The sequence below is a fragment of the Diadema antillarum genome, unplaced genomic scaffold (assembly GCF_040938485.1).
Source record: "Diadema antillarum isolate AM-2024a unplaced genomic scaffold, OU_Dant_1.0 seq00000717_RagTag, whole genome shotgun sequence".
In the NCBI taxonomy this organism is placed as follows: domain Eukaryota; kingdom Metazoa; phylum Echinodermata; class Echinoidea; order Diadematoida; family Diadematidae; genus Diadema; species Diadema antillarum.
In genome coordinates this window covers 476,436-489,065 of record NW_027271621.1, presented here as the reverse complement: position 1 = coordinate 489,065, position 12,630 = coordinate 476,436, and the positions used below count along the sequence as shown (strand labels likewise).

Sequence of the window (12,630 nt, the reverse complement as noted above, 5' to 3'; positions counted from 1 at the left end):
AGCGGCTGATTCATACGTAGAAGCAGCACTATCTTCGCTGGGTATAAGCGATGACCAGTTGGTGAAGAATGTTGCAGTACGACTAAGAGAGCAAGTTGAAGCGACAAATACTGTTCCCTGGCCTCCAAATGTATCAGAGTTGGAGAGAGAAGAGGACCTCAATGAGCTCCTCTTGAAGCTGATAACATGGCTAAAACACCCAAATAGGTCAGAAGTTGACGACAATTCAGCTGTCCGTTCAATTGGGTCGATCCTCACAAGCTACATCACGGGAATGCGCACTGCCTTTGAGGTGAATCTCTCTGTCTTGCTGCATGGACTAACCAAAAGTAGAGAGATCATTGACCTCCTGCACAAAGATGGCATAGGCATCAGCTACAATGACGTTCTGATGTTGCGAGATTTCTGGGTGTTCAGTGACCTCAAGGGTTCCCTTAACTGTCCCTCCGAACTTGCCTTTGGGAAGCCTGCAATTGCTGTAGTCGACAATGATGACTTTAAGAGTGACACGTTGACTGGTGCTGGCCAGGCGCATCGAACTAACGTCATGTTCGTGCAGCCAGACACTTTTGATGAACCCTCCGAAAATCAGGAGGAGAGGACAAACTTAACACCTCAGTTCCTATCAACATCTCTCAAAGAGATTGGAGGCAAAATGCAGCACGTCAAGCCGTACAAGACAGTTAAGCGTGGGGAACCGCCTATTCGAGAACGAGCCACAGATGACAGCCCTCCTCAAGACACATCCATGCAAAGAACTCGTGGTGTGATCCATGCGTTGGCTAGAGCTCAGGATGACCGAACACGTCCTAAACCGGAGGAACAGACTGTACCAGGGTTTTCCGGTTTCCAGGCAAGAATGTCAAATGCTGACGAGAAGAGTCGAGCTATATACCACATGACCTATCCCGATCCACCCAGTAAGACTGTTCTCAATGATGTTCTATGTAAGCTCGCAAAGGCAATCGAAGAGAAAAGGATGCCTTTCGCAATTATCGTTGGTGACCATCCTGTCTACGTGCTCATGCTAGAGCTGAAAAGTGAAAAACCACAACAGTTCAGCAAAATCTTACCATTCATGGGTGCCTTTCATATTCAGATGTCATTCATGTACACGATATACAAAAGGTTCCATGGATCGGGTCTCTCAGATGTGTTGGTAGCTGCAGGTGTTATTGCAGACGGATCGGTTGATCAAGCCCTCCGTGGAAAACACTTCAAGCGTGGGGTTCGCTGTCTTCGCCTGTTCTACGAGACTCTGGTTCATCATGCCCTAGACAAGCGTTTGGAAGGTTCACCTCTATCCGAAGAGGTGAAGTCATCTCTTGCCAAACTCAGACATGAGATTGATGCTCAAGGACTTGCGGATGTACACACAGGGTTAGAGCACAATGCAGAGGTAAAAGACCTTATCGAGACACTGTTCAGGGATTTCGATGGTGCCCCCTTGGCAGAATACTGGTTATCCTTCATGGAAATGGTGGAAATTCTGACCCAAAATATCCACGCACTCAGAACAAGCAACTGGAATGAGTACAAATCTTCGCTCAAACTGATGCTTCCATGGATGCAAATCTACGACAATGACAAGTATGGTCGGCATCTTCCAGATTTCATTGCAGTTCTTGATACCCTTCCTGAGAAACAGGCTGCATTCATGGAAGATGGTTTGTTTGCTCAGTCCATGACAGGAAATCCGTATTCGTGTGTCGCTCTGGACATATGGATTGAGTCAACTATGAACAAGGGCTCCAAGCTGAAGTCTGGTTGGCTGGCCATCCTGAACAATGAGAAACAACTCCTATCAAATACACGCAACGTGAATAACATCAATCGAGTGAGACGAGCTGTTCATCATCATGCTAATCGCAAGAAGCATAGGAAAGCAGAGCATGCAGATTGCTCATCTAGCAAAAGAAGGAAGGATGAACAAGCGGTGCAGGATATTAGTTCGTGTCTCAATGAATTTGAGTGTGACCCGTTTGACCATGCTAACCAGACACTGCGGTCCCTTCAGTCAGGAATCCCAGCCTCCGATTCCCTTGCTGTAGATCTGGCATCAGCCAAGACGGATGGTAGGAGAAAAGTGAAGGAGTTCATGGATGAGAGGGTATACTCGAAAACCAAGACTTTGAATGACAGAGTTCATCGGAGTAAGCGAAAGAACTTTTCCAGTCAAGAAGTGAAAAGAGGAGTAGCCGACAATTTGAAGGGTAAGGCGGAGGGAATGGAGCGCGATGCCATGGCGTCAGTTGTTGGACTAGTTGACAGCAGTGGGACACTACAACTTGAAGATATCTTGCAGCATCGTGTCACGCCTGAGTGCCTTTCTATCTTCAATGCAAACGGAACATTCCGCAAGTCACAGAAAAGCAAACTTCTACAAAAACTGACCATGGATGAGACTCCAGAACCTGAGGTGTATACATCCCTTATTGACATGGGTCTCATGTGGCGTCTTGCAGTCCCGACCATTGAGGACAGGGAGAAGAGGGACGGAAGCCAGTATACCTGGGGCGACTATGCACAGAAAGTGGTGAACACTATCAAGAGTAGGCACCGAAATGCGGAGAGGATCATTTGCGTAAATGATTCCTACGACCAGGACTACAACATTAAAGACAGTGAAAGGACACTTCGACAGAAACAGATGCCAACAAAGAATGTCTTCATGAAGGCAGAGGACAAGTTTCCCTCTAGCAAGGATTTCCATGCCCTGCTAGGTAAGCCTGCTAACAAGATCCGCCTACAGGCATTTCTTCAAAAGGAACTCCAGAAAGTGGCGTTAACAACAGGGACCGAGATTATCTATTGTGTAGTCGGCAGTTATGCACGGAATCTCACTACGGGTGAGGATTTGCCTGAACTCCTATGCTTCATAGCTGAAGCAGACACTGCCATGTTCACGATGTATAGTGCACTTCGGTCAGATGGCTACAAAGCAGCAGTTATACTTGACACAGAAGACACTGACAACTATGTCCAAGCAGCATATGTTGCTCATAGGACGTCAGGGAACTTGTGCTTGAAACGCAAACATCATCTGATTGATGCCAAACGTCTGTGCAGTGAAGCAATGTCCCAATCCATCATTGCAATACATGTCATTAGTGGATGTGACCATAACTCTGCTTTTTTCGGAGCAAGTAAATTGCGGATTGTAGGACGCTTGGTCACTTCGAAAGAGGCCCATAGTCTGCTTGCAAAATGTGGCACCCAGCTTCCAGCCCCACAGGATGTCATCAGCGATTTAGAACAGTTCGTCATTCGCTACGTCTATGGTAATTCCAGAAGCAAGACACCAGGAGAAGCCCGGGCTGCAAAGTGGAGGGCCCAGAAGAAGAAGAGCACCATGCGATTAATGCCTGACTCAGACAGTTTGTATCAGCACCTGCTTCGTGCAAACTATCTTGCATATTTGCTTAAGCATTTTCAGATGCAAAGTCACCCATCACCGATAGGACATGGATGGCATCTGGTAAACGGACTGTGTCTACCTGTACGATCAACAGAACCCCCACTTCCCTTGTCCATGTCGGAACCACCCAAGGAAAACACAGAGAGCAACAGTGATGAGAGCAGCAATGGTGCAGAGAGTGATTCTGATAGTGACAGTGACTCATACATTGATGCCTCATGTACTGATAGTGTCAGTGACTCGTGTGGAGATAGTGATGTAGCCGACTACTAAGGTATGTTGGACTTTGAAGACAACAGTCGGCGACATCAAAATTTTCCAGATGTGATGAATGTTAAAAATTATGTAATCATAATGTAAGCATTCTATCAGATTATGGTATCAACAGAAAGCTTGACACCGATAACCTTTGTTTTGACATCAAGATCAGCTTTCTAGACAACTTAGAAATCGAGAAACAATAGCAAATGTATGTCGGCGGCCATATTGGCGGCCATATTGGCGGCCATATTGGCGGCCATATTGGATTTCACTGCAATGAACATGTTTTACCCCCCCCCCAAAAAAAGAAGCATGGTAATTCTTAACCCCCAAAACCTATGTCGAAACACCAAAATCAACCTCCTAGGTGAATTAGTTACTGAGATATAGGCAGTGACAGCCATTTTGGCGGCCATTTTGAATTTGGGGCTGTAGAAAAAATTCCCATCATTTTTGTGAGGTACATAGGAGCTCATTTTCCTTCAAAATGATTAAGAATGACAAATCCACTGAGAAAAAAAGGTTCAGAGAGGTTGGTCACGGAACCACCCAAGATGACTCTACTATTACCAAGATTTTCTTTTCCTACGTCCATTAGACCATTATCCTGTCCCTACTTTTAATACCGATCACCTGCTAATATATGTACGTGTATACTTTTCTTATAGACATTTAAAACATTCATGTTTGAGAACAGCTATCAAATTACCACATTAGAAATGTTAATAATGCAATCAACATGTACAGACTTTAAAGCCTTACAATCGTGGCGAGTGGTTTGTGAGGCACGGAGATGAATGCAATACGCTGCCTTCCCCCATTCTGTATCAAATGTTGTGACACCTAATGAGAATAGCGCTGGCTTTATGGGTCAGCGAACACACACTGCGGCTCAAAATCACGTGGCCAAAAATGGCTGTCCGAGCCACGCGAGCTTGCAAATGGAAGCACACTCACAGTGCGCATCATGTGCATGAAGAGAGGCCAGAAGAGCCATGCATCTTCTGGCCTCTCTCCTCCAATCACTGCAGCTTGCAGTCACAATGTTCGTGTATGATGCGTACATACACACATACACACACACACACACACGTGTCTCAGTGGCAGAATTGTCTCACACGTTTATGGATATAGCACTGCAGTCTGACATTGCATACACAAATTTCGTTCGGAGGAGGAGTTTGCAGAATAACGCACCATTAGGGGTTAGGATCGTATAACTTTAAAATTCTACCATTTTCAAAGTTGAAAATATGTCCATATCAATATACTTATGGATAAACTTTTCAAACTAGTTGATTTAAATAAAGAGCACCAGGTAAATGTTACCTGTTGCTTTTGATTTCAATCAGCTAGTTTAAAGTGCTGAGTCGATGAATGAGCTTCCAAACTTTCTACATTCAGCCAGAAGACTGTGTGAACATAAAACAGTAAAGAAATGACAGCCAAGGAGCACATACCAACAAGTAACCGATGGAGACTTCATGTCTGATGATGGTGAGAGCGGTGATGGCATCGCCAATCTGCACGGTCTTGATGTCACGCCCGAGTCCGAGGTCCACCAAGACCACTTCTCCTTTTTCTGTTCCCATGACTACAATGTGTCTCTCGTCCAGGGAGTGCCACCAGCTCACGATGGATGGGATGCCTGCCATTTTGTTTCGTTCGGTTTGGTTTGGTTTTATTCATTTGGTTGGTTGGTTAGTTGTTTGGGTTTTTTGTGTGTGTTTTGTTTTGTTTCAGGAAAAAAGTGATTACATAGGAAACAATTATTATACCATCATGTATCATCATCATCATCATCATCATCATCGTCATCATCATTAGTAGTCCAACTATGGTAATAGTACATGCATGTAGTTGTACAAGTAGTTGCAAAGTCAATTGATTCAGAATTCAAAGCTAGTAATGCTACCTAGATCATTTTTATTCCTATTCCTATTTCCTGCAGTAGAAAAGAAATTGCTTTTGGTATGATTCATTTCGCTCAGGTAGAGAAGAAAAAAATTACTTGTAATTTTCAGACCGAGCAAATGATCACAAAAAAATCCATCTAGTGCAGTGATACCAACAACCTTTTACATCATTTAGAAACACTAGCTGAAATTCAGCAGACATAACTCTATAATGATCAATAAAAAAAGAAAACCTTCAAAGTTTTCGAACTGAGAGAATCCTCCAAAGATTCAGATGAGGATTCCGTCAAGTTCACCTATATTTGGATTGATGTCGATCTTGGTGATGTCATCAGTCTTCCAGGGGGGACTCCCCTTCTTGGATGTTGCCACACCAAGGAGCGGGAGGACAGGAATGATGTAGATGCTCCTATCACTGCAAGCTGCCGCCGCCCAGCAACCATTGTCATCCAGGGTGATGGCACAGACTGCTTTCGTGGGGTCCTTTGGGTGGTGGGAAATGAAGTATGACAAGATTAGACATTTGTAAGCACAAAACTGGCTTGCCTTTTGAGTAGCACAATGATCACTCACTACCAAAGCTTGGACACCTTCTGTGGCACCAGCAGCAAGTGCAAAATGTGAGCTCTGAAGATGGGCTGATTTATTACAATGTCCATCCAATAAATACAGACAAGCACTGACATCAAACTGCTCTACATATTAGATATGGCCACAAACTGGTATGGCGTAGTAACTTTAGTTCTTGTGCATAAGCTGATGAGATGCCAGTTTACACATGAGGTACAGATGGAGACCAACTGCATTTCAAAAACAATACACTTTGAAGTGGTCATTCTGTGTCCAAGCCAATTTACAGGAAGGAGAATATTACCAATGGCTTTCAGCAGCAAAGCAGTTTATATTAGGTTGCTTAAACAAAAAACAAAGATCAGGGGGGTGTTTCATAAAGCTGTTCGTAAAGTTACGAACGACTTACGAGCGACTGGTGATCAGTTCTTGTGCTGAACTATGGAAATTCTGATCAGTATAGCACATCACAACTGATTACCAGTGGCTCGTAAGTTGTTCGTAACTTTACGAACAGCTTTATGAAACACCCCCCAGGATTACTACAGACAGTATATCAGGAAGGCATCTAACCTGGGCCCTGTTTCATAAAGCTATTCATAAAGTTACGAACAACTTACGAGCGACTGGTGATCAGTTCTTGTGCTGACTTATGGAAATTCTGATAAGTATAGCACATAAAAACTGATCACCAGTCGCTCGTAACTTGTTCGTAAAGTTACGAACAGCTTTATGAAACACCCCCCTGGGGTCACATAATAAACAGAACAAAGGTGTCTTGGTCTTGTGCCAAGAACCTTACTTAATTAAAGTAATCACTTTTCATGTATATAAGAGTATGGAATTTATAAAACCGATCAAATTCCTGTCTCTTGAAGGACATGGAAATGATGTCTGCGACATCCTCATGACCTTATAAATGATGATGACCATATACAGGTAATTATGCATAATGAGATAATGAGAACTTGTGACATGGCATTCATATAACATATGAGGCATATTTAGTCAGTCATATGAGCACAAGTATTCATCTTAACTCTTCTGCTAGTGGCCACATTTTTGTTTAAATTTTCTGTGATGTACTGCGTTCATTTAGGAAAGATAAGGTGCTCTTTCAAGTACATCCTTCCTTTGAAATTGTTCAAAAACAACATGGATTCGACACCACACTACAAAATGATATCATCTTCCCATGCTGCTACATATTCAAAGGAATCTCATACGGTAGACTGACAGCAATAGATACATGACAGAAGTCACGGAGGAGTAGCTAATGTCATGTTATGTGGATCTAGATCCCATCTGCACATGACTTGACACTGTACCTGAAACCACTTGAGGTCTTTGGTGATGGGTGTGTGTCCATCCTCTTCATATCGCAATATCAGGAAGTCTGTGCAACAAAACATGAACAGCAATCCAATGAACACCAATCAGTCCAAACGTGATGCATGGAGGAATGCATGCAAGATAAAGGTTTCAAGGAGACAAATTTTCATCACGTATCGAATGAACAGATTTAATCAGTTTCACTGCAACTCCAGCAAAACTAGATTTAAAGAGTTTTATGGCTTCAAAAATGCCGGCATGAAATTTCTTGTGCAACAGAGTAAATGTAAAACAAAAATTAGCCAGAGTTTACAAGCAGTCTATCACAATGATACAGATTTTTTTTCTCTGAAACTACATGGTCTTGTTTATTCATGAGCATTCACTATTTGACTATTTCTGTTAGTTTTTAATCAATTTGGAAGCTTGAATCTCTGTTTCACACACACACACACACACACACACACACACACTTTAAATCAGTATAAAGCAATGAAGTTACAGTCCACAAAAATGAAACCTAACTGCAGGTATATCAATATACATCTCAGTGTAAATATTCATTGTTCCATTTCATGCTACTTATCTGAATGTAAACCAATGCGGAGTGTTCTTGCTTTTTCATCCATTACATCTTATCTCCCACCATTGTATGTGCACTCATACAAGAATAACAACTAACCTATTCCTAATAAAAAAAAATAAGCATAAAAATAAGATTATGATGTTTTAAACATCTACTTAAATTGAAAAGAATAGGGCTATGCACTGTTCATTAAAAGAGTCTATGATGCAGACCATGGTATAACTTGTCCTATTGGTAAATGTGTCATATCTGTGAAAAGACTCTTACAACCACATCTGTTTTATGGCCATATATATAATACACGTATAATCAAGTAGTGAACTGCCTTCTCCATTTCTCTTACTTCACAGAATAGGTTGCCTTTAATGATAATCGCTGAATAAGAGCAGCAGGCTAGCAAAACTAAGCAGCCTTGGGTGAGTGTTAATGCACTTTAATACAAAACTGTGACTGTCAGCATTTATGTCATAATATGACATTTTACATGTAACTTTAGATAGCTATCTTGGCCTTGTGAAGCTGTAACTTCAATTATCACATTATAGCACTTCTCATATTTGTGGAACATAGAGACGAAGGATTATTTGGGTTTACTGTAGACAATTTTCTCATTTATGTGATGACTTTTAGGGAAAATAAAATAAATTATATTTCAAGTAAAGATATAGGAGCAGCGCAATACAAGTGATGCCACAGTCGACATGTCAAGATGACACTTTCTGAGGTGCCCTTACAGAGCACACTACGTGATTCATTACACCACAACTCAATGTTTGTCTGAATTTGCTATTAAACAGTGTGTCGTCTTCATTGTTTTTGTCTCACAGCATTTACAGTACAGAGATTTCTCCTTGGGGAAAACACATTCCTAATTCATTTTTTTTAATTCAAATTTATTTCTGTTTTTCAACAGTAACATAATACACATTTCACTTAGTTTAGTGACAGAAATCATGCAAACAAAACAATGTGGATTCAACAGAGTAAACAACAATAATTGCAAACTTACAGTAACCATACATTGAGACTGAAGACCTATGCACTGTGCGAAAAATGCAGGAGCCACTAAAAAAACAATGCTTGTAGAGTGTGGGCCATATGAAATAACTCAACCTTTTTTCATCTGAGACTACAGGAACATACACTCCTAATGTCAGGGGGAACTAAACCTTTTTTCCCCCTACCACACGAAACAGAATTTTAGAGAATATGGGATGCATTTGTTGAACATTCTAATAGTATAGACATTTTACAACTGACAATTTAACAAGAATATAACTTACTCACCAACCACTTTGGGAATAAACCTTAAAGGTATTAGCCCACATTTGCAAACCCACGAAAATCAAAACTGCATAAAACAGGTCCAATATGACTTGAAGTACAAGTTATAACAGTAACATACCTCACCTGTTGCTATTTGTCTATACCATTCGATAAAAGAGAGAAAATCATCGTTTTAAAATCAATTTTCAAACCGGGTCAACCCGACCCAAAATCTAATTACGAGCGCGGGCTAGCTACGTACATGTAACTTACACATGTATCGCATGCATGTAGTACATACGTGGACCGGAGCTAGCGAGCATTATATGCATGCATACGGTGCATTTTCATTTATTTTTATGAAAGTAATGGACTAATTGGAACGAAATTTTGCACAGGTGTTACTGCAATCATACCCAAACTCCATGCTAACTATGAGACCAATTGCTGCAGGTTTACATATGTGGGCTAATACCTTTAACAGCAATTTTCAATAATTTACTTTGATGCATTGACCTACTTGTACTATTATGGCTGAAAGATCACACTAATGTTAAATCCTTTCATTTGCCAAAAAGTAAAAAAAAAAATGAAAAAAGTCAAAACAGTTACAATGTTGTTCAGGAAGTGTTGCTCATGAACTGATGAGTAAGCTTTTTACTGTTTGCATTCATTTGTATTTTCTAACTTGCCATATTGTATCTCAAGTATGAAAGGAGAGGAACTCACCATTATTGCACACTAAGACTGTGATGGTTGCATCGCCACTTTGCCTATGGCTACTGAGGCTAATTCTGGGAGATCTAACAGGCTTTTTGGGCTGCACCAGAGAAGAGACTGGTGACTGATGCCGTCTCTGCTCATGTCTGTCTGTGTTGCTGTTGACCCTCAGCTGGGTGGCTATCTCAAAGAGGTGATAACGCATGGTGAGGGATGTACACAGATGTTTTCTTGATCATGGCTGTCATCAAAAGAAAATCAGAATGTAGTAATTTGCAATGCTTTTGAAACAATGGCAAAGTTAGAGATCTGGGCATTAGGAGCCATCAGTTAAATGGGTTGGCATATGATTTTGGGATATCACAAACAACGCTTCAGCACTGTCAAAAATTGTTGACAACAAAATATGTAGAACATTTGGTTCCTCCAATAGTCCATTTCTGTCAAAATTGATGACTTTAAATGATTCGGTCAAGAGGAATCTGTGAGAACGACAATTGCTCCGTATCCTGGATTTGAAACCCTTGCACATGCGCTAGCCAGTACTAGCAGTGTTGCCTCTTGACCAGGCACTCTTGATGCATGACATTGTATGCCGCCCGATCACTCTCTGCATGGGCGCATTTCACTTAAACCCATTCACTCACCACTACACATTGCGCAGCGAAAGGACCTTGTCTAAAAGGCTAAAAACATTGTGACCTCATGCATATTCATATCGCCAATACGCAAAGTGCCACTCAAAAGGTCGTTTCGAAATACGAAGGAATAAATGGGAGGTATGGAGAAAAACATCTTTTCAAGAACATCCATCTGGACTGGAAATGAGCAAGTGCAGAACTGAACTGGTATGAATTGGAATAGATTCAGAATGTATGCATAGAGTAAAGTACCCCGTTTGCGACAGGCTTTGTACAGGGTGCCTATTTGCGGCGAGGGCCACTTCATTTATTGATGAAATGGCGTAATCAGGCGTCACTTCCCATAACACTTCTGAGTAACTCCTGATTGTGTTCTAAAGTGGGACTAAGCACACATGATGTTCACTAAAGTTCTAGCTGTTTTATTGATGAATTAAAGAAAGTGTCCCTGCCAGAAATAGTCACTCTAGGCACCAGGCCTGCCGCATATTGGGTATTTTGTCATTTGCTGGTAAAATAGGACACTTAGTAAATTGAGATGCACTTAAATTTGTGTTTCTTTTTTTATCATACAGTGCAGAGACGTCAAGACACCACTGTTGACTAAGGGCGCTCCCACACCACATGTCCACAGACTGTGTGAAGGAGCCCCCCGTTAGATGTCTACCATCCTACATTCCTAGAAACAACGATTTTAATATTTTTATAACCTAGAAACGTTAGATAAATTTATAATTCTTTAACTGGTTCTTTAAGCCAGCCTTGAAAACACACATCTCGAAAACTGTCTTCTACTAGGCTACTGTCACTTCGCCACGTCAAGGAAAAAATTCTTGCGTATCACCAAGTCATTTATTTCGAACGTTTGTGTGATACTTACAAGAAGTTAGTGGACTAGACTCTAGTACAATGCAATGCCAATGGAGTATAAAGTATCGTACGGAAGTACGATACCCGACGGCTCACGTGTGGGACTACAGTGACTCGTTGTGACCCTCCTACTTTCTTAACAACTTTATGTCAGAAAACTGATGATTCGAGACACAATGAGCCTCCAAAATTCACTAGGCGTTCATTTATACAGGTACAAGTGTATCACACACTACGAATACTCACTTGACGATGCATTCCTTGGCAAAGGCGGCGGTGCATTTTAGCACAGAAATAGTCTCCGAGCCCTGGGACTCCTGTTTCTGTCAATCTCCAATCTTCGCATACACATATCATACGCGGCCGTACGATACCGTATGAGCTCTGAGTCGTTCGTGCACATTGCACGTCGAGTGCACGAGTAGAAGTGCGTACAACGCAAACGTATGATCGGGCTGGGTAGACCTGCATGTGTTGTAAAGTCTGCGAGGCCTGCGTGTTTGTTTTTGTCTCGCGACATGTATACTGTAGTCCTGCGCTGCTGGCCCAGGAGTGGGAGGGGTGTTAGGGGGTCAATGGATGTGGATCTTCCAAGGGGAATAGGGAGGACACGTTAGCAACGGGAGGGGCTTCCTGACTATACCCTCTTTCCTCTTGACTGGCGTCCAAAACCCTGATACCTATTACGTGTTGATAAGAATTCAGAGATACGGATGATATGATAGGAGGGAGTAAGAATGCGAAAAGGAGAGTTCCAACTTCCTCAACTATTTTTGTGTGTTTTTTTACAGCACAGTTGAGGGTGTGGGAGCTTGTGTTTTATCAACTTCCTTGTTTTGTCTGTCACCTGTCTGTATCCTTGACTCTGATGTCTCATTGTCTGTCTGTTTCATCTTCCCTTGTATGAATTGTGTTCGTGTTTGTGTTACGAAAAGTGAAAAAAAGTGTTCTTTAATGTGTATAGGCCTACTTCTTTTTTGTAACCAAAAAAAAACAGGGGCCGCGGAACTGTTCTTACTTTTTTTTTTTGGGGGGGGGGGGGGTGGGGGG

The 12,630-nt window shown here is 41.8% G+C and overlaps 1 pseudogene; it reads right to left on the bottom strand.

Moving 5' to 3' along the window:
• LOC139737963 (uncharacterized) overlaps window positions 1–11,933 on the bottom strand; it is a 48,395-nt pseudogene extending 36,462 nt beyond the window's left edge.
• Between the last annotated feature and the right edge of the window lie 697 nt (window positions 11,934–12,630).